This window comes from Podarcis raffonei, chromosome 13, assembly GCF_027172205.1.
Source record: "Podarcis raffonei isolate rPodRaf1 chromosome 13, rPodRaf1.pri, whole genome shotgun sequence".
NCBI lineage: Eukaryota > Metazoa > Chordata > Lepidosauria > Squamata > Lacertidae > Podarcis > Podarcis raffonei.
Genome location: NC_070614.1, coordinates 8,716,236 through 8,737,492, shown reverse-complemented (window position 1 = coordinate 8,737,492; position 21,257 = coordinate 8,716,236). Strand labels below are relative to the sequence as shown.

Here is a 21,257-nt window from a genome sequence, read left to right as displayed (position 1 = left end):
AGATGAAGGTGATGGACTACATGGAATTGGCAGAAATGACCGGCAGAATCCGAGACCAGGGAGAAGTGTTGGTGGAAGAAGATTGGAAGAAATTTAAAGACTACCTACAGAAATATTGTAATGTTAGAATTAATGAATGTTAGAATGATGTTGGATGAAATGTTATGTGGTTTTTAGCTATAATGCTATAAGGAGTATGAAAAAAAAGGACTATTAATAGACAAAAAATTAATGTTACATTATTTTAAGATTAAAGATTAGGATAACAAAAAGGGGAAGGATTTGCTGAACTAACAAATTGAACTGGAATACAAAAAGGGAGGTGTGAGGAGGTCCGGGAAATAAGCAAATGAAAGAAAGTGATGGAAAGATGGAATTGTTTTTTATCTATTTTTACTTTGTATTTTTCTTTTTCTTTTTTCATTTTGTAAAATTCTAATAAATATCTTTTTTTAAAAAATCAAAAGCAGCATCTTTTTGTTTGTTTGTTATGAGACAGCTGTCTGTTTCTTCAAGGTTTTGCTCTTTACAATTTTTATTTATTTATTTAACTAAATCCTTCCCCCCTGCTCTTCAGTGGGCGAGGGACCCTCCCAGAGTGCCTTCTAAGTAAGACAGTTCATGCCCTTAAGGCTTATCATTTGAAAGGCATGACACCAAAGGAAAAGAGATTGGGAGGAAGGAGGGGGAAAAGCACATTGGGACACTGGTTCTTAGTCACATAATTTCCATAATGACCAATTGGACTGGGGAAAGTTCAAGGAGAGGAGGAGCCAAATGTTGCTGATCTCACAGCTAAGCGGATGATGAGACCCTGCAGTTCCAACTCTGCCTCTAACCTGTTGGAATGGCTATAGAAAGTTATGTAATTTAATACTACTTGTGAGCTGGGGAGGACTGTGCACTCTTGTATTTTGGCACATCATTGAATACTGCAGGCTTAAAGAAAGACAACCTTATAGTGGATCAAAATGTGGTTGTTTTCTATTGAAGATTCTTAACCAAATTGTAGTCACTTAATCTCACTGCATGCAGTGCTAACCATCAAGAGAGCTGGTTCCCTTTAGTTCTCCATTACAAGGGAACCATTCCACAATGTCATCCGTTCCTCTGCATGTAATATTCTAAGTGTCAGCCATATAGCAAGTGGTTGCCATAACGTAAGCTCTTAAAGATGCCTCCTAAAATTACCTTCAACTGCATTCTGTAGTTGTCATATAGCTTGATTTGTTTTCTTCCTTAGCATGCTAGAAACTTCTGCTGAGTTAGGAGGACATTCTTCAGCAACTGTGGGAAGGGGTAAAATTGACCGTAATTCTGTTCATAGAAACTTTGAGAACAGAAACTCAGGCTGGGAAGCTATACATGTGCACAGTTATGTGGGGTTCACTGTATTTCCCCCTTAAATTGCCAAAAGATTGATGCAAGACTCAAAGACAAGAACCATCCTTCTTTCTGGTGATGTTTCCTGTTTTGCTTCTTGAGATACAGGTATCATGAAGGGGAGCGCCTCTGGAAGAAGTTGGAATGGAGAAGCACAAAATCAAGAAGCTGATTCAAGCGGTCATTAAACGCACTGGATGTTTTGGGGATCACACTCTGAGAGGAAATCGGCAAAGTGGAGACATATGACTCCAGTTATTGAGCAGGGACATCAGAATCTGTAACACACTGCACTTTTTAAAGTTGACTCTTCATCTCTTACAAATGGTGGCATTTTCCTTTGCTCTCTGGAAATTCCATTTATGCCTTCTGCACCGTCGTGTATTATCTGCCATTGCTTCAGGAAAAAAAACAGCTGTTACTCTTGTACCTTAGACAACTTGGTCAATGCAGTTTGCAAATCTCATTTTTATGAACATGCAAAATCCAGAGAGATCAATGCATCCCAAGTACAGATGGAATATGGTCTTGTGCACATATAGAGCATGTTGTGATCCAAATGATTAAATATACACCAAGAATTGACAGAATAGCCAATTGGCAATATTTTGCAAATGCAGTGCATGTCTTCAGAAATAGGTTTCGTCCAAAATTCTATGGTGCATTTAAAACACTAGAAATATGGCATTCATAAACTGACCAGAAATCACTGAACAAAATGCCCCCCCTTGTTATTTAAAAAGTTTGGAGGTAGTGAGTGCTCTCCATTGACTATAACTTTGGATGATGCCTTGCTTACATTGAACTAAAGGAGCAAAAGCTTATGTTGTTGGGGATATCCAAATGATTAACAGTTTAGCAACATATAGGAAAAATTAAGGTTCTGTTGGAAGCTGAGAGTCATGCAAGGTTTGTTACACATACAAGCCTCCGTAATTTCTTTAACGCTCTGATCTAATAGCATTTTTGTGAAAGAAAGTTCTGTATTTCTTTGGAACTTTGAAGTGATGTGTGTTTGATAATTCTACAAGTTGGAGTGTAGAGGGGGAGTTCTGTTAACACAATACAGTGCTCTTGTTTTATCTTAAATACCGTATTTTTTGCACCATAACACTCACTTTTTTCCTCCTAGAAAGTAAGGGGAAATGTCTGTGCGTGTTATGGAGCGAATGCCGGCGGGTGGCGGGGGGGATCTGCTGCAGTCGTGAGCAGAGGATCCATGGTTCCCCTTCCTTCCTTCCTCCATGGTTACAAAGCATGGATCCACATGGATCCTCAGGATTTTTGCATTGGGCTACTCCAAACTCACTGTCAGATCACATGTCTGTGGCCACAGCATGAACCACAAAAATCATATATCCACTATTTCGTTTAGAATATTTTTTTTCTTGTTTTCCTCCTCTAAAAACTATGTGCGTGTTATGGTCTGGTGCGTGTTATAGAGCAAAAAATACGGTACTAAAAAAATCATTGTGGTATAGGGTTTTATGCACCAGACACCACGCCTTCAAAAGCTTGAAGGGTTGTGCTGAGTGGCAGATCTGTCTTTTCATCTGTTTCATGATAGACCTGCCACAATAAACCTTGCAAGACAGTGTGTGAGCCAAGTTAGCAGGAGATAACTTTATTTTTGCTGATTAATGTCTGCATTTACTAGTTCTGTGAGAACTTCTACCCTGCACTTCCAATAGACCTGCATCACTCAGGGCAGCTTCCAACAATTAAAATCACAGCATCAAGGAAAATATAATGGAGGCAGGAAGAACAGATAAAAGCATTATCTGTTTGGTGTGGGAAAGGCTGACTTTAGTATCCAGGTTGCAAGGGAAATACTGAGGGGTGTCATGTTGGTACAGTTTCCTAGACCAGTTTGCGCTGCCAAGTATGTGGCAAGTACTGTATTATAGTACAAAACCTGTATCAGTTAAACAGACTTTGGGCTAAGAAGGTGTGCTCTGCTTTCTCTTTTCCTTTAATAGGTTAGGTTAAGTAAGCAATGTTAAAAAGTTAAGGCTATCAAGCCCAGAAACAAATAACTGCTGCTGCTTTTAACAGCTTCATAGAAGAAAAATACTCCACCTTCCCTTGCCTTGAAAGTAACCTGCTTAATAATCTGTCATCTTATTTAAATGTTACATTTATATCCCATGTTTCCTCCAGGGAGCTCATGGTGGTGTATATGATCCTCCTTTCCCAATTTTGTTTTCCAAAAAAACACGATAAGGTTGGTTAGGCTGAGAGAGGGAGACTGCACCAAGGTCACCTAGTGAACGCCATAGCTGAATTGGAGATTTGAACATGGATCTCTACTGTCCCTTACCATGTGTAGCAGGTGTGAAGGAATCTTTGGCCCTCTGGTGTTGCTCAGCAACAAATCCCAGAATCTCTAGCCATTGGCCGTACTTGCGGGGCTGGGGATCCTGCAAATTTTATTCTAACAGTATCTGGAGAGCCAGTGGTTCCCCACACCTGATCAACAGGCTTGATGCTAAAATGGCCCATGTCACCTGCCATCATGTATTCCTGTTCTGCTGTACTTTAGGAGAAGTGCAATTTTCTGACATTATCCTGTATTCCCTCTTTGTGTATGAAATAGCCAAGAGTCTTTGCTGGTCAACAGCCCAACATTGTATTGTGTTCCCCCTGGTTCAGTTTAAGGAACATTGTTGGGCGATCGACTTTAATGAATTCTATAGAACTGAAATTGTATACCTTTATCTGATCACTGACTCACTTGGTCTCTGCCTCTGCTGAATGTACCTGCTTCCAATGTAGGTTGTTGCAATGACTCTGGAAAATGTAGTAGAACAGATGAGTCTTCCATAGGGATAGCAGCTGGATGCCATGGGACCAAATCTAGTCCTCTGAATTCCAGCACCTGAAACCCTAGTTGCCAACCCAACATGAAGAGATATATTCCCCGGCTTGGTCATTGGGCACTTCACTACTGTAATGTGGGGGGTAGAGGGTCAACGGTTTGGCCGACCATCCTCTCCTCAAAGATGCACTCCTATAAGTTGAGAGGTAACTTAGGGTATGGCTTTAAGCAGAGTGGCAGGATTCCTGCTGAAAGGTGCTGGGGCTGCATTTTAAATTATTCCACCACAAAACCCTGTTATCCCACCTCCACCACTACCTCAGATGTTATTATATATATTTCCAAAATTTACACACTGTTTGTTGAGTCATTCCTCATTATACTACCTTGAATATTTTTTTCTAGAAATGCACAATAATAATGGAATATTTCTAATGTGAAAATGTATTGTGTAACACATGCTTATTTTAGGTATCTATTGAAATAAGTATGTATTTTCTGTAAATTTTGGTTGCCGTATTTGCTGTAGATTGGCATCAGTTTTTGAGTTCTACTTTTTGGCAGTTTCTGCCTTGAGAAACCTGTTTTATGCTGCATTATCAGAATATGCCTTCCCGATGTACTTTCCCATGCCTTGGGGTCTGATAATTACAAACTTCTGAAATATTTTCATTCCCTGTTTGCTCTTTGATATAAACGTTTGTTTTTATTTTGCTGTACATGTAGTAATTTTAGGGATAAAACTAAACCTTGATATCTGTTGTCTGTGGGAACTTTTTAGAGTCTTCCCACAATACTGCTATTAAAGGACTAAGTGGGTTCATGTGGCTGAAGTTTGTCTTGATTGGTTAGAATTAAACACATTCTTTTAAATCAAACAAATGTTCTTTTCTAGCAACATAGTCTCCTTTGATTGTTGGTTCTGTCACTGGATTTAATGACCAGATGGATGAGTTGAAGCTTGTGGGAATTTAGAGCCTGAATAGGGCTTTCTCACTCTTTAAATGGGAGGATGACTTCATTTAGGGATTTAATGTAGGTAGTGGAAGGTTGAAAAATTGTTTTCAACTCTTGGCAGGCTGAAGCTGAAGATCTGTAGAAGAGTAACGTAAACTGCACCTGTGTCAAAAATACCATTATTAATGCACTGTCCTTCCAAGTGCTGGGTTGCAGCATTGCCTGAAGTTTGATGCGGAATCATCACTGCTGTTTCCTTTTCAAAGAGAGAGTACTTGTGTTATAATTCAGTCACAAAGGTGTGCCTCAATACCACCTTGCAGCACTAACACACGATACTAGAGTCCATGCCTTAGCTGAGACTCTTGTGTGTCCCTCCAGGATACAGTAGGGGGGGTTATTCCACTACAGTAGTACCTCGGGTTACATACGCTTCAGGTTACGGACTCCGCTAACCCAGAAATAGTGCTTCAGGCTAAGAACTTTGCTTCAGGATGAGAACAGAAATCGTGCTCCGGCTGCGCGACAGCAGCAGGAGGCCCCATTAGCTAAAGTGGTGCTTCAGGTTAAGAACAGTTTCAGGTTAAGAACGGCCCTCCGGAATGAATTAAGTACGTAACCAGAGGTACCACTGTATATGTTGCAGAATTTCATGTGGTGGTGCAGAGGAAGGATACTGATACATGATAACTTGTAGACTGTTTGCAACCTGATTTAATTGTAAAAGAATTTGCAGAAGATAGAATAGTCACAGACAGTCCTGGGGCAGGGAGAAGAAAAAAGGAAACACAGCCACATGTGTGAGGATTCAGATCCTATGTTGTGGGTAGGGTTGCAAGTGTGTCTTAGGTCTTGAAGCCCGCTGCCTGAAAATAATTGTATCGGTTTTAAAGCTGAGCAGCAATACTATACAAATTCTCATGCACACACAAAAACTATGAATGTTGGTTTCGGTTTTCTTAAGCAATATGTTGGAGCGAGATATAAACATGCTAGAGAAGAGAAGACACTTTCCACATGCAGGAAGGTGTATTTGGTTGGATACTAAAAGAACAAATGGGCTTTTTGTTGCTTTTGTTTCTGCTATAGATGTGCTCCAACTTGCAGTATGTGTGCTTTGGATTTATTATCCTAACTCTGTGTATAGAATGTGGTGCAGTTAAAGGCATGTCAAGGAATGTAGTATTTTTTGTTAAAATATTCAGTTCAATTTTGATGCACTAATTGTGTCGAGTAGACCCTAGTCCATGAAAGTTTATGCTGCAAGCATATTTGTTGGGGGTTTTTTTTTTGCTGTGAGAGACTAACATGGTTACCCCTCTGCTAATATGTACCTGATTATGATGCCAAGTTACCCCAGGAGCAATCAGTTTGCCTTGAAATGGCCACATGCTGCTTGTGAACGTCAAATAGTTAACCAGGATTTAAACTGGCATGTGTGTTAGGCCTACATATTCCCCATTTGCAATTTGAACTATGTCAGTTGTCATGCGCATTTTAATGGTATCATAATGGGATAAAATACTCTTATTTAATAAACAGCACACTTAGATTTCCAAATCTAAAAATGAATAAATGTGTTCATAGAATCATAGAGTTGGAATAGACCACAAGGGCCATCGAGTCCAACCCCCTGCCAAGCAGGAAACACCATCAGAGCACTCCTGACATATGGTTGTCAAGCCTCTGCTTAAAGACCTCCAAAGAAGGAGACTCCACCACACTCCTTGGCAGCAAATTCCACTGTCGAACAGCTCTTACTGTCAGGAAGTTCTTCCTAATGTTTAGGTGGAATCTTCTTTCTTGTAGTTTGGATCCATTGCTCCGTGTCCGCTTCTCTGGAGCAGCAGAAAATAACCTTTCTCCCTCCTCTATGTGACATCCTTTTATATATTTGAACATGGCTATCATATCACCCCTTAGCCTCCTCTTCTCCAGGCTAAACATGCCCAGCTCCCTTAGCCGTTCCTCATAAGGCATCGTTTCCAGGCCTTTGACCATTTTGGTTGCCCTCCTCTGGACACGTTCCAGTTTGTCAGTGTCCTTCTTGAACTGTGGTGCCCAGAACTGGACACAGTACTCCAGGTGAGGTCTGACCAGAGCAGAATACAGTGGCACTATTACTTCCCTTCACTCACTAGAATTCCCCTTTGTGCCCCCAAAGCATTGAGACAGCTATGAAGCTCATGTAACTTTCATTTTATTTACCTATTATTGCATTTTTTGCCCGCCTTTCCTCCAAGGAGCTCAAGGTGCCACATACAGTTCTCCCTTTCCACATTTTATCCTCACAGCAACCCTGTGAGGTAGGTTTGGCTGAGTGATTGACTGTTCCAGGGTCACCCAGTGAGCCTCATAGCTATTGTATGACACTAGAATTTGCCACCACTGTGACTTAGCAATAACTTCAAAGACAAAGGCAGGTTTTTAAAAAATAACCTGGTTTGCATGTGCATTCTAAACGTTTTCCTTTTACTAAATTAGAATAATTCTGACTGTTAAATACTAATGTAATGTTTGCAACCGCATGTCTGGACAAAATGTAAAAATGTGCATTTTCCTAGCCTTTTATTTCGTGCAATCCAATTTCAAGCACTGGATTATTTTTCTGCATATGTAGTTTCGGTATACAACACTTGCTAAATATTGCTAGTCTGTGTGAACTGATTTTTTCCCCCCCCTTAAAGAAACACTATAAACTGAGAGGCACAATCAACTGTCCCTTTTGTATTCATGCTTTGTGGGGAAGGAGGTGGGGCGGATTGACAGGAGCTCTCTATAAATGAGCTTCATTTGGATTGGCTTAACTCAAGTAATCATGACGCTGCGCTGTGTTTCAGTAACCACCCTCAACAGAGTGTCCTGTTAAGAGGAGGCATGTTTTCACCTTGAGTAGAAACTCTTGGTTGATGCTTATGAGTGTTGCCTTGTTTTGCAGTTCTCTCGGGAGTTTTATCTGGAGCTCGCTGTGTAAGTTGTAGAACAGTTCACTTTGCTTGAGATCTCTGCTCCTGAGGTTGTGAATATGATAGGGTATCTATTTTAGACATAAGGAATGCATTTGTGACTAGCAAGGCAGAGTTACTTGAAGAATTAACTTTGCTTCTCTTTGAAACAGCTTCAAAGCATTGAGTAAGTTTTTAATAATGGGGTTTCCCCCTCTTGATAAACTTTTATAGAATTATTAAAAATCGTACACCTTCTATGGAAATAGAGAAGAATGAGAGGCCGTTCTATGACAGTTTTCTGATTCGTGATGGGGTGGACTCTCCCCTTTGTAAAAAGTACTTTATAATATCTATTAGCAAGAAATAAATTGAACTGAAAGGAGGCAGATAGGATCTTCTGTTTGGTTGAAAACTACCTTAACCTCAGGCATCACTGTCTTATTATTGGAAGTAAACTTTACTCTAGCAGAATACAAATATGTGTAGTACGTATCTGAAATATATAGTCTATAGTATGTGTAGTAAATTTGTTTGTACAGTAAATGAAATGGGTTTTATTCAGGGAAGATAGTTTTTACTGCCAGGTTTTTCCTAATAAATGATAGTGTTTCTGCAGCTGAAGGTAACAGACGCCAGCATGAGTTTTTGAAATGCAACATACCAGTGCTTGTCGTGTAAGATGGCTTGCAATTAAGCAAGCTATATAAGGATGTGTAGGGAAAGTTGGAATTGGTTGGTGAAGTAACCCTTTTATATAACTGATATTTATTGGGCATTATTTCCTTCCTGGAGTATAAATCTTTCATCCTCCTTGGTCTTATTGCAAGCTTTGTGCATGTAATTTTAGAACCATGTAGGGATGTAATTTGCCTAGAACTATTTTAATTATCCTGCCTGCCATAACAGGGTCTGTTAAATTTTAAATACTTATATGACTTTAACCTTAGGGAGGGGAAAAGCCATCTTATCCAACTTGTCTGTGCCTGGCATTACAAGACAGATTTGATATTTTATTAAGTATTGTAGAATTAACTATGTTATGTAAGAGGGGTGTGTGTATATGTGTGTACACCCCCAAACAAACAAACAAAAAGAATTGCTTGCAAGTTGCTATGAAATAATCTGTTGTTGTAAACTAAACCCCAAACCCCATGTTATTATCAATTAGAAACAAGCTTTGTCTTTGTGGCTAAATTTGATTGTTTTATAGGAAGGTCTATATGGTTGTGGTTAGTAGTACAATCCTGCTGGGCTTTCTGTTTTGAAGAGGGGGATGTGTGCAAATTTTGTAACTTTTGCCTCTTTGCTTTTAAGCAGCAAAAATGTTTTTCTATGGGTTTCTACATACCAATTTTAGATGGATTCCCATGGGTAAGGTGAGGTCCATATTAAGGAAAACGAATATTTGCTGGTTGGCAAATATTCCTCTGTCACTAGTCCATAATAGTCCATAATTCCTCTGTCACTAGTCCATAATAAACGCCCAAGTGATCTGTTGCCGCTTAGGTTTACATGGGGTAAAGTTGAGAGTTCTTTCAGGGCAAGTGCCTTCTGACCTATATTGTACGGGTTGAGTTGCATCTGAGTCTTTCTTAAATGCTGGCAAAGTACTGGCAGTAATTAATCTGCCACATGTAAACAAGCTCCGTAAGTCAGCAGGGTTTGCCCTGGATTCCATCACAGAGGAAATCTAAGGATAACCCATTAGAATTCCCTTTAAAGTTCCTTATTTCCATTTGTGTACACTATTCTGCTGTTGGCTGGGAATAAACTGCAGTTTCCTTGGAGTTTGAACTTGGCTCTGCAAGTGTCCTGCTTGACCCCTCACCTTTGTTTTCTGTGATAGCCTTCCCCTTGGATATACTATTTGGCTGGGTAGAAGGGTATAAAGTGTTTTTACAAGTCTCTAATACAAATCTGCTTTTTGGGATTGGGCGTTTCACTGTATAATAAAGGACCTACTCTACTTGGCTTCTGTTTGTAAAACCATCAAGGCTTGGCACTTGCTCAGTATTTTCTGATTTTGGAGATTATTATTTATTTGAGTAGTGTTTTGAGTAGAGCGCTTTACAAAATATTAGCTTAGTCTCTACCCAAATATTTCTAATCTAACACAAACAGAAAGCAAACAGATTAGTTTGAACGGTATACAGAGCAAGCCGTTGCTAATTGATGGAAACTCATCCTTTCTTTAGTTCAGTAAATCTGCAAACGGGGGGCTGTTAAATCTGGACTAGGTTGCAAAGAATTTCCATAAAACCAAATTAAGTTTTCTATTTCATAAACTCTATTGAGGATGTTATTCAGTAGGCAAAGAGATTTTGAGTCCTGTAGGTAATACCACTTGTTCCTTTGTATGAGTGTGAAGAATAGTCCCCCTGAAAAAGATTTCACACAGTCTTTCAAATAATTTATGTAGTGTCTTAATGATGTTGATGTGAAGTTGGTATTTAAAGTGAAGAAATTTGGGACATTTATTATAGTTTACTTTCAAGACTTCTGTCTTTGGGAAGATATGCCTGGAACAACAACAACAACAACAACAACAACAACAACAACAACAAACAAATAAATAATAAATGAAAATATTTTATAGAACTATCATAGTGCATTTTTAAGTAACAAGAGAGATCCCTGGAGTGAAAAGCTTTCAGTAAGAAATTTGAAGTGATAGATAACATTTGGAATCGGGTGGAGGAGATGGTAAATGTGCTGAAGACTTTATGGATAACATGGGCACTTAGAATGGGTTTGAAAGAAGACAGAAGGCATCATTTAGAAATTCAAGAAAGCCATTCTAGCCAAAAGGGGCAACAAGGGAGAAACTGTAGGCATCTGAGGATGTTTGGAGACTTTCAGATGGCTGAGGGTGGTGGAGGTGGAGGAGATAAGGAAATTGTTTTGGGTGTGGGGGAAAATGATTTTTAGTTATTGTAATAAATCAGAGTCAAAGACTAGGATACAAGAGCAAAAAGAATGGGATTGGGGCGTAGCTATGGAGGTTTTTGAAGCCAAGAATGAGGAGTTTATGCTGGGTTTGGAACAGACATGGACCTGCTGAAGGTGCATCATGTGATCAGAACAATGAGTGAGCTAAATGGTTTTGGTGGCAAAGTTCTGGATAGAAGTGAAGAGGTTGAAGTGTGACAGTAGAAGACAAGATGAGAAGTTACTAGTGTGAGAACTAGAGTTTTTGTCAGGGGGACAAAGAGAAAGGGGTTTATTTTTGCCTTTGTTGTAAAGTGGCATGTTATGGTGCTGAGCTGAATGTGAATACCAAAGGAGAGGGATGATAGTGGATAGTGATGCTGTTGGTGGTTATAGAAAATATATGAGGAGTGGAGGTCTTGGGAGGAAAGACGACGGAGGTTAATTCTCAACCCTCACTGTGTTTGACACTGTGATTAAATATTAAGCAGAAATAACAGACAAGTAGGCAGAGTTCTGAGATAGAGGAGGCAGTTCTGATGTGGACGTAGGTGTCATAGGCACATAGGTCTGGAGTGCTTATTTCAGACCAATGGCCACATTCTCATCTGGACAACTTTCCAGGAGCCACATGGCATTGGTGGGTGGCACCAAAGCCAAAAAGTGTAAATTTTAGCATTGTACCATAGGTTAGTCTCTACCCACCATCCGGGCAACCAAGAAACACTGCCAAAATTCAAGGACACATTTCAGCCAGGCAAAAACACTTAAGGGGTGTGCGAAACAGGGCTGGTGAGGGATGTACCCTTGGGAGAATGGGAGTGGCTGAGAAAGGGGAGTGGCCTATGGAAAGTCCTGAGAGTCAGATGGAAAGTGTGGAGGGTCACATTTGCTCCTCCCACCTGAGGTTCCCCACCCCTGATATAGTTGATATTGAAAGTTTTGGTATGTGATGAGGTCACCAAGGGAGAGTATATGCGGAGGTCACAGCAGACCATAATGGAGAGGGGGAAAGCAAAGGAAAAGCTTCCCTTCCCTGTGGAAAAGTTGAATGAACGATTGCGTCAACAGGAAGAGAAGCAGCTGAGGGGAGTCATGGAAACCTAGGGCATGAAGTGAGTCATGCAGGAGAGAACCATCAGTTGTTCCATAGGCTGCAAAGATAGTTGCCAGTGAGGAGATCATCAGTGAAGGGCTGATCTACTGGTATGCTGAGGGCAGAAGTCAGATCTTATGGGGTCAAGAGAAGCTGTGGTAGAGAGAGTTGACAGTAGGTGTAAGTGATGCATCCCAGGAGTTTAGAGATAAAGAACACAAGAGAAGTTGAGCAGTAGCTGTAGAGGCAGGTTGGGTCAAGGGGGTGTCCTTTTTGGAGAGGGTGGAAAGTGTTAGTGTGTCTAAATGCAGAAGGGAAGGAATGTGCTGATGAGATGGGGGGGAGGCAGAGAAAAGTGGTATATTTATTTATTTTATTAGATTTGTATACTGCCCTTCATCCGAAGATCTCAGGTCAGTTCACAGTGTATTTGATTGAGGAGGAATAATGGGAGGAGGTAGATAGAATCAAAGGGGAAGATAACAGCGGAATAATGAACTAGATGGAAGGAAAGAGAAAAGGATTCAGGGATGTGTGGACTTCAAGGAAAGAGAGTTAGAAGGGGGGTTATTTTATATTTATCAGGCAAACCCTTCAATGTGGAGGGAGGGCATGAAGTCCTAGTAGGACTTCAAAGGATGGAAGAGGTGCTGAAGATTCCTAGAGTTGGTGTGCATCATAGCAGCACAGTGGTACCTCAGGTTACATACGCTTCAGGTTACACACTCCGCTAACCCAGAAATAGTGCTTCAGCTTAAGAACTTTGCTTCAGGATAAGAACAGAAATCACGCTCCGGCGGTGCGGCAGCAGCAGGAGGCCCCATTAGCTAAAGTGGTGCTTCAGGTTAAGAACAGTTTCAGGTTAAGAACAGACCTCCAGAACGAATTAAGTACTTAACCCAAGGTACCACTGTATTCTTGATGAGTCATATGGCAAGCAGAAAGGAGAGGATGACTTTTACAATGGACAAAACTGCTCAGCTGTTTGATTCACTCCCAGAGGCATTCAGCTGCATGAGAGCAGGAACGCTGGACCTAAAGAGAGGCAAGAGGGCTGAGGATTAGAGGCGTGAATACTTCGTTAGTGGAGAAGTACAAATGAGCCAAGAGAGGGGAAACAGGCACAAGTTGGGTGAGTGGGTGAAAATTGCAGATTCTGAGGAGCAGATAGAAGAGGGCGAGGGTTAGATCTGAGAGGGCTCTGAATGAACAGACTGCAGGCTGGGGGGAAAGCAAGGATGGAAATGTGCTTTGGGAAGAGACTGTACAGTGTTAAGGGTGCTGTGGTCAGACGAAGAATTCCACAGCTGAGGGATAGACTGAGAACTGTTCTTGGTGATGACAAAGTAGCATTTTTAATGTGAAAACATCCCAGAAAGAGACTGTAAGTGGAAACTCAAGTGCTTTGGTTTTGAAGTGTCGTGGCTTTAGTGGCTGACCATAAACTCAAATGTTAGAAAACCTCATAGAAGTGAAAAAATATGTCTACTTATCACACTGCTGGCATCTGTTACAGTAATGCAAACACCAGATATTGTTTGCCAAATACATGCTGATTAGCTGCAAAGCCTCACCTTGTGTTTCAGTATATTTCTTTGTGCAGAATATTTTGCCTCTTCTGAATTTTGGGTTGCCTTTGTTTTGAATATAATTCCTGGAGGTCTCTCCTCCCCCCCCCCCAATAGTTGCCAAATTGTTTTCAAGTTCTGGCAATCATAACTGTCAAGCACAGAATAATTATGGCTTTTATGTTTTTGATTTTAAAAGTGAAATAAAATTTGATTTCTAGCAGGGTCTTGTTATATTATTGCCTTTTTGAAAGCATTCGTGGTACTTCCTAAAACTACTGCAACAATATACCGGTAAACCATCTAGCCATTTGGTCATTAGGTGAATGGTCACTTATTAGATACTGTCCTCGCTTGGGAGCTGTAGCTGTAAGCTATGAATGGATAACAGTTTTCAGTGAAACTGCGAGCACACACTTGTGTAATGAAGATGATAATTTGTTCCATAAGCTTTTCCATTAAGGCAAATTCCCCTTGATACCATTGATTCATGTCAGATAAACTTCCATTCACAACTCCAGGAGAGTGTGCTCTGTGACATGGAAGTGAATTGTATGTGATCCATCACTTTGTGTGGATGCAAGGCACTGTCAGTGGTGTAAACTTATGCCGACAAAAGCCCAATAGGTTTTTAAAAAGGAGGATCAGGGGTGTGCGCCCTAGGCATGTTTTGTGACTGCCACAGGTCCAATTGCGACCACGTGGAGATGTCTGAATGCCAGGTTGGTGGCTGACGTCTGCATCTGGCTGGCCCCTCTAGCTTTCTTAAGGAGGTAAGCAGAAGAGCTTATTTATTGCATTTATACCTCACCTTTTTCTTCAAAGAGTAAATGGTTCACCTCCGTTAATCCCTACAGCGACCCTGTGAGGTAGATTAAGAGGCTGTGACTGGCTCAAGGTCACCCAGTGAACTTCATGACTGTGTAGGGATTTGAACCCTGATTTCCCAGGTCCTAGTCCAACACTCTTAACAACACAACACTGCCTTTCTAGAGTCCTTTTGTGATGAGGCAGCTATATAAATTAAGTAGGTAAATAAATATGGAGCAAGCCAAATGTCACTTAGAGAAGAATCTGAAATATTTTCCTTGAAGCTTAGATTTGTTTTATTCTGGATTGTTTTATTATTTGATGTTTTAATGTGCTGTAAACCACTTTGAGGTTTTTTCTTTGAAATATAAATTGGCATAGAAAGGAAATAAACAACAATAATAAAATCCACTGGAGAACAATTGGCACCTAGACATTTTTTTGTGGTGACTGTAACCCAGGTTTATGGTGCCATTTGGCGATTAGCTTATATATCTGAGTTTCTAACACTGAATGTGTACCTCCACATGAATCCTTGGGCCACCTCAAACCATACATTCACACCCCTAGGAGAGTGTTTGTGCATATTTTTGTAATTAATTGGTGTGTGCCCATTTACGTAGTTGTCAGCCTTTTGCACTCAAAAGAAAGTATTGGGTTGGTTTTAAATTGATGCCATCTCATCTTGGATGTATGATTTGTGATAGCCCAAGTTTACTGTGACTATGTGAGGTGCACACCCCAGTTCCTAATTCTTTTTGACATACTAGAGCTATGCAGTATTTTGCTTCCAAAGCATTGGACCAGGCACAATTCACTCCTACGTCTCTCTCTCTTGGAGGTGAGGGTATGTAATTTGGGTGGCTTAATGATTATTTTTGGATGCACACCTCAATTCCTAATTCCTTTCTACATATTTTAACTTATTGTTGATATAGTATAATATATTAGTTAGCATTATTGAAACATATCATAAATGTGACATAAGTTGTATGGATGTAGGTGCCATGGTTCTCAGTTCTGTAGGTCAGCAGCTATTTTGGAAGATGGCTCTTCTATTTGCCAACCTGCAGATGATGTCATCTCAATTGTTTTCATTGCAAACGATGTCTGCTGTGCCCTCCAAGTAGATATTGCTGTCAGTAGTGATTTTCCTATAGAATTCAATTACAGGGACAATAGGAACACAGCAAAGTGTTTCACTTGAACTACCTTGAAGCAGTTTCATTTGGCCTCTTCAGATTTGCTTACGATTTGATTTTGTTGGTGACTTTATCTCTGTCATACATCTCTTAATTCATTCCAATCCGAATCCTTGAACAGTTCCTCCTCTTGTGGATGGTAGAAAAGCTGATGTTCAAGGACAGGAGCATTGTGCTCTCAGTTTTTAAACTATGAACCCAGCAGTGAAATTTAGGCTATGTAGCAATAATGCAGGGAAGGAAAGGTTGTGCTTTCGTGGGTTGAGAGAAATGGGAGAGATTGCCATTATCATACTTACTGCGGCTGAGCCAGTTGTAAAGAAGAGCTGCATCAGTAGATAACTTGCATAAATTGCAGATGTCCCTATCAATGCAACTACAGGAAAAATATGAGTCATTGAATCAAAGTCTCTTGTAATAGTGTATACCTAAGGGCACTCCAGATTCCCTTAAAAGATACTGAGAAGTTAATGCTGTTAGAGCAGTATGTGGTTTTAAATATGCCACTTGTAGGTTGACTCAGTAGGAGCTCCCTTAGCCTCTGGACTAACCCAACACACGTCTTCTAAAGTCAAGCAAGCAGGATGATACCATTGCAGGTTGAGAAATTTTTAATTCAGTAGTTATCTGCAATTTGTTGTAGGCAATTTCAGTTCTTGGCAGGTATTTTCTAAATATATCTTACTCAGGATTATTAAAGGTAGATCTTATGTAATGTAAGGTAAACAACCATTTGTACTGTGATTTTTGACCTTAGAGCAAAAACTTCATTTTTGCCATCATGACACAGGTTTTATTGGGTTGCTCTGAAGTATGTTTTGTTGTTGTTTAGTCATTTAGTTGTGTCCGACTCTTCGTGACCCCATGGACCAGAGCATGCCAGGTACTTCTGTCTTCCACTGTCTCCTGCAGTTTGGTCAAACTCATGTTTGTAGCTTCGAGAACACTGTCCAACTATCTCGTCCTCTGTCGTTCCCTTCTCCTTGTGCCCTCAATCTTTCCCAACATCAGGGTCTTTTCCAGGGAGTCTTCTCTTCTCAGGAGGTGGCCAAAGTATTGGAGCCTCAGCTTCAGGATCTGTCCTTCCAGTGAGCACTCAGGGCTAATTTCCTTAAGAATGGATGCGTTTGATCTTCTTGCAGTCCATGGGACTCTCAAGAGTCTCCTCCAGGACCATAATTCAAAAGCATCAATTCTTCGGCGATCAGCCTTCTTTATGGTCCAGAAGTATGTTTACCTCTTGTATAAATCAGAGGATACATTTTAATTGTTGCTTAGCACTCATTATACCTTTGGTCTCTTTTTTTCTTCGTTACATTACATGGTTCATCTTTGTGGCCCATACTGGAATTGAGCAAGTGGATTTCGGGTTATGGAAATGGGTCTTACTGTGGATGTTTCCCTAGAAGGTGGGGTTGTTTACTGTACAGGCAGCTTACTCACTGGGAAATAGAAAAAGAATGTGCTCTGTTCATCAATGTTCTGGAATTGAGAGCAGTAAACAATGCAGAGACGTACAGTTAACTGCAGGCAATTCCACCAGCAGATTATTATAGTAGATCAAAGTGAATACTATACACCACAGTGCAGGGAAGTGATAGCGATTGATTGACGTATCATCCTGAGGGAAGTGACTTTGTGACATCTGGTTGACCCATTCCGGTTCTTTTTTGTTAAGTCATCCTGGGGTGAAGTCTGTGCGTTAGGAAGGATGTTTCTTCAGTGCTTGTCTGTGCAACAGTGTTGTAATTTAACAAGCCTTCCTTTAACATGCCTAAATCCTGTAATTTGATCTGAATCCCAAGTACATTCTGTAGACATAAGAATTCTAGAATATAACCACCATGGAGTAGTGGTTAGGGAACGTTAGGGCTAGGATGTGGAAGATCAAGGTTCAAATCCACACTTGGCAATGAGCCCCTCTCTGTGTCCATCCTTTTCTCACAGAGCTGTTGGAGGAACAGGTGGGTGGGTGGGATATAAATTAAATAAACACATTTATAGCGTATTTTTCGCCCTATAGGACGCACCGTCCCATAAGGCGCACCTAGTTTTTGGGGGAGGAAATAAAGGGAAAAAAATATATTTATTTCCCCCCCAGGCGTGGGGCTGGGGCGGGGGAAGCCTGAGCTTACCCTGCCCCCAGAACAGGCAACTCTCCGCAAGCCATGGGAGCCCGGCGCCGGGCTCCCGTGCCTTGCGGAGAGCTGCGCGAAGTCTGGAGAGCGAGAGGGGTCGGTGCGCACTGACCCCCCTCTCTCTCCAGGCTTCAGCGAAGGCCTGCATTCGCCCCATAGGACGCACACACATTTCCCCTTCATTTTTGGAGGGGGGAAAAGTGCGTCCTATAGGGCGAAAAATACGGTAAATATGTCACCCATACCCAAGCATCCATTGTGCCTACTGAATGTGTTTCTTTTCTGTCTCTCCATTGGGATGAACATATGTCTCCTGCACTTGCATTACTGAATAAAGATCAGCTGACTACTTAGCAAATCTTCTAACACTCTGGGTAACTTTGTCCCCAGCAGCTGAATACATGACAGACATGAAAGAAACATGCTTCTATAATTATGACTGCCCATATAGCCAGTGTTAGCAACTGAGATATGAAAGGTAGGAGCCAAATGGCACCTTAAACCTAGGTTATGGGCGCAACAATGGAATGTCTAGGCACGCTTTTTTATAACAAGAATACAAGGCTGAAAATGAGTGAACTGCAGCTAAAATATTATGTTCATTTTTTAACATGGTCTAGTCCTTCCCCTGCCCACTCCCCTAATATTTCCAAGAGGCTCTCTTCTCCATTCTTCTGAGAGTAGCTGGAAGTGGGGAGGCAGAAAAAGGTCCTCCTTTCTTTCCACTCTGCAGTTTTAATCTGAAATCTCAGGTGCAGTACTGCGCCCAGAGCTCAGAAACTGCTTGCGCTAATGGAATTCCCTTTTGCAAAATGCACCTAGAACAATTGGATTTTTGAACACTGCATATAGCATTTAATATATCTGAGGCACATGACCTATGCACAACACTTAGCTTATGTGTACAAAACAGCACAGAAATAGGGTAAGGAGGCAAAGTTTGTAAAGTAAAGGTAAAACAGAACACTTCTCATTTTATGCAGTAGTCTGGTAGCTGAGTGTTGTATTCAGAAGGCAGTGGCATGAATTTTAACAACCACTCTTTCCATCTTTTCTACTTAAAAATACTAGAAACATTGTGTACCTTGATGTACAAATGGTGTTCCTCTGTTGCAGCTTAGGAGCTGCTCAGAATTCTTTGTGAACATATGAAGCTGTCTTTTTCTGAGTCCAGCTAGCTTAGTACTGTTCATTGGGTGACAGTGGTGCTCCAGGACAAGAGATTATTATTATATTAAATTTCTATGGCGCTGTGGTCTAAACCACTGAGCCTCTTGGGCTTGCTGATCAGAAGGTCAGCAGTTTGAATCCCTGCGACGGGGTGAGCTCCTGTTGCTCGGCCCCAGCTCCTGCCAACCTCGCAGTTTGAAAGCATGCCAGTGCGAGTAGATAAATAGGTACCGCTGTGACGGGAAGGTTAACTGCGTTTCCATGCACTCTGGCACTCGTCACGGTCCTCTGTGCGCCAGTAGCGGTTTAGTCATGCTGGCCACATGACCCGGAAAACTGTCTGTGGATAAACACTGACTCCCTTGGCCTGAAAGCAAGATGAGCGCCACAACCCCATAGTTGCCTTTGACTGGACTTAACCGTCCCGGGGTCCTTTACCTTTTTACCGTTACCTTTTACTGCCCTTCATTTGAGGATCACAGGGCGGTTTACAGTATATGAACACAAAAATATACAACATAATAACGAACAAAACAGTAACGTCTCCACAGTTTAAAAGGCCATAGATTGTTTAATTAGCCAAAGGCCTGGGAGAAAACGGATGTTTTTGTCTGGTGCCTAAATACAGTGGTACCTCGGGTTACATACGCTTCAGGTTACATACTGTCAGGGAACTGCCATCTGAGACTAAGGAGGTGAAAGGGCTCATGGAGGGTGAGAGAGACCATTCAGCGGAGGAGGGGACCAGCAGGGGGAGAAGTGGAGTTCCAAGGGAAAGTGAGTCGGAGGGAGGGCTCAGAGACACTTCAAGCGGGAGCAGCGGGGAGATTTCAGGACCTCCTGTAGGGACACCCACTCCTCGGCGGAAACTGTCACGCCGAGAGTCCAGAAGACGCGTTTCCGTTAAGGAGCTTTTATGCTGGAAGAAGTTCCGTAAACGCCCACTGTCCGATTCAACGAGCGATTGATGGAGTCATGTTTAAGGAGCTCCATCACAGACAGAGGTTTGGGGACTTAGCCAAACTCTGAGGGATTAGGATTTTACGCACAAGCAGCTCATCATCCCATCACAGCAATCGGACAGTCCCTGAAAGCAGCTTGTGCAGAGAGGCATCATGAGTAACCCAGCCGGAGCCGGAGGAGCAGCAGGAGCTGGAGAGGGTCCAAGCCTGGAAGAAAGGTACAGAGTGTTGGAACTCCAGCTAGCAATGCAAACGGCGAGGCTAGAAGAAAGGAGGGCGCAGGATGCAGAAAAGGCAAAAGGCGCTACACTAGCAAGAAAGATGCCAGGAATGGTGCAGAAGTTTGGGGGGGACCCCAGGAACTACCAAGCCTTTAGGACAGAGATGCAGTATGCTCTTGAACTGCAGTTTAATGACTTTCCCGACGAGGCATCGAGAGTGGCGTTTGTGATTGGCCATCTCGAAGGAGGGGCGAGAGATTGGGTCAGACCCCTGATGGCAGGGAATAGTGACATGCTGAAGGACGCGAGGAAGTTTTTTCGCGCCATGGATTTGATGTTTTCCAGCGAGATTGAACAGGGGCTGGTGCGCAGACAATTGATGGCGTGCAAACAGGGGAGCCGATCGGTTCGTGAGTACTGGACTGAGTTTACAATGTTGATACATAGATTGGGGTGGGACCTTTCGGCGGAACCCATTCAAATGCTCTTTGAAGAGGGGCTTTCTTCGGCGGTGAAAGATGAACTTTCCCGGGCGCCCAGGGCGGAGTCTATGGACCAGCTGACCAAATCAGCGCTGACCATTGGAGCACGCCAGGAGGCAAGAGCCTTGGAGAAGCGGGAGGGGAAAGGAGAGCGTTGGAGGGATTTCCGCATTCCAGAGATTCCAGAACCAAGTTTCCCGCCAGGAGAGCCGATGGAAGTTGGAACAGCGCGCGCGCGCGCAGTTTCAAATCCCAGTGAAGGGAGGAAGAAGGAGGGAAAGAGCGCCAAGAAATGTTATCTCTGCCAGCAGCCAGGTCACTTTGCCAGAGTCTGCCCGCAAAGAAAGGAATGGCAAGGGATGGCGGGAGCTGTTGGGGGGAAGGAGGAGGAAGTCCAGGAGCCAGTAAAAGCCAACGCCTGTCTGCCTCTGTCAGGGCACTGCAGCCAGGCCAAGGAGCAGTAAAAGTGCCCACTCCGGAACCTCCAAGACCAGCCCTAGTAATAGAGGTGTTGCTAGAGCTGGCAAACGGATACCCACTAAAGACTAAGGCGCTGCTGGACTCAGGCAGCTCC

The 21,257-nt window shown here is 42.1% G+C and overlaps 1 protein-coding gene across 8 annotated transcripts in view; it reads left to right on the top strand.

Annotated features, from left to right (window-relative positions):
• The window catches only part of SLC20A2 (solute carrier family 20 member 2), a 106,010-nt gene that overhangs the window by 32,450 nt on the left and 52,303 nt on the right, over positions 1-21,257 (top strand). Inside the window, exon 1 of one of the 8 annotated variants that reach the window (XM_053363022.1) lies at positions 8,009-8,128. The exons of the other annotated variants lie outside the window; for them this stretch is intronic. The gene's annotated coding sequence lies outside the window, so the exon portion shown is untranslated. Of the gene's footprint in view, positions 1-8,008; positions 8,129-21,257 lie in introns of those variants that run through there. 8 annotated transcript variants of the gene reach the window in all.